This window comes from Tasmannia lanceolata, unplaced genomic scaffold, assembly GCF_043159265.1.
Source record: "Tasmannia lanceolata isolate RefF3 unplaced genomic scaffold, GAP_Taslan_0.1 ptg000002l, whole genome shotgun sequence".
In the NCBI taxonomy this organism is placed as follows: domain Eukaryota; kingdom Viridiplantae; phylum Streptophyta; class Magnoliopsida; order Canellales; family Winteraceae; genus Tasmannia; species Tasmannia lanceolata.
Window position 1 is genome coordinate 36,366,620 of NW_027518679.1, and position 1,644 is coordinate 36,368,263.

The following is a 1,644-nucleotide window of genomic DNA, read 5'->3' on the forward strand; positions in this document are numbered from 1 at the left end:
AGGGAAACATGGGTACATTTCAAGGTCAGGTGTAAATCTTTAATAAAAGATTTGTTGATAATCCCCTAGGTATTTGATAATCCACTTTCAGTGTGTTTATAACCCCCTCTTTTAGTGTTGATAACACCCTTTTTGAGTGTTGATAATCACTCAGAAGAATGGGATCTGTTGACACAAGCACCCATCTCACCTGTGACTAACCACTCAACCATAATGTCACCTTTGTAATTCCAAGAAACATTAGTAGCATTCATATTCCATCCTTAGAATGGCATTCGACCCCAACTAGTTTGGGACAAAGGCTTTGTTGTGTTGAGTTGAGTTGAGACTTAGTGGCCAAAAGCTAATCCCAGCACTTTCATCTTCCACCTTCTCATCTTTTCTGTCACTACTTTCGACCTTTCTTCTCATTACAAACTAAGAAAGTTATGGAAAAAAGGATGGGAGAAAACCCGATCCATTATGGCATTTTAGGTTGTCCTGAGATCATCCTAAAAGTGTCGAGAGCGATATTTCTCACTCTCAACTCCACCCTCTACACAATTGATAGCCGTTCGATCGAAAAGGCGAAGCGATTTGCGGCTAAGAACCGATTTACGGAGTCCATCAAGATCTACAGAAGCTACGATGAGGTTCTTGATGACACGCGCCTGGACACTGTTTATATGCCACTTTCCACGAGTCACCATTTGGAATGGGATGTGTTAGCTATAGAGAAGAAGAAGCACGTTCTTCTGGAGAAGCCCACGGCCCTTCACGTGAATGATCTAGATCGGATACTGGAGACTTGCAAATCCAACGGTGTACAATTCTAGACGTTGATAACATACTTGAAGTGTACCCATCTTTCCCTGGAGCTTTCATCGCAGACAACATTTCACCTAGAGACAACCACTAAACGGAGAGGACAACACGTTGCATGGAGAGACAAGCAACCAACGGCGGCGGACAACACGTAGCCTGGAGAGACAACCAACCAACGATGGAGACAACACATCGCTTGGAGAGACAACCTACCAACGACTTCTTTTTTCAATTCTAATTTAAATGAGTTATTGTCCTCCACTAATCTCCATCGCGGGCTCTCGTTAATTGGCTTGTTGATGTTACAGCCCATTTGACATATGCCCTGCCAGTTTTTTTTTCATAAATATTGTTATGCTTTAGCATTTGTGTCATGTTTCAATTACACATAATTTGGGAGAAATTATGCGTGATGGGAAGGAGACTATTCCACAGAAGAGTTAAAAAAGAAACCACTCGTACGAGAGAATTACGAGTGTAGCAAAGGAAGATTCTAGCAGTTGAGAGGAGAATTTCCCGTTATCGATTTTATACATACTTTGGTTGAACCGACTTCACTTCATTTGGAGCAACTTGAATAGAATGATCGTATTTCTAGGTTAAGTTGGCTTCATTTCTATGGAACAAGCTTATTTCTTTTACTATGGCCGAATCGACTTCGTTTCATATGAAAGAAGCCGGTTAGAGTGGCTGATTTCCTTTCCTCGATTGAGTTGTTTGATTGATGTCTTGTTTGATTGATGTCAAGGTTTTAAATTTTGGTTATGGAATGCGTTTTGGTCCTCACCTTGACCTAAACTTCAAAATTTCGGGCACTTTAAGGTCTAATCTAATCAACAC

The 1,644-nt window shown here is 40.9% G+C and overlaps 1 pseudogene; it reads left to right on the forward strand.

Moving 5' to 3' along the window:
• Positions 1-440: 440 nt before the first annotated feature.
• On the forward strand, positions 441-815 carry LOC143891225 (putative oxidoreductase At4g09670 pseudogene; annotated as a pseudogene).
• Positions 816-1,644: the final 829 nt, after the last annotated feature.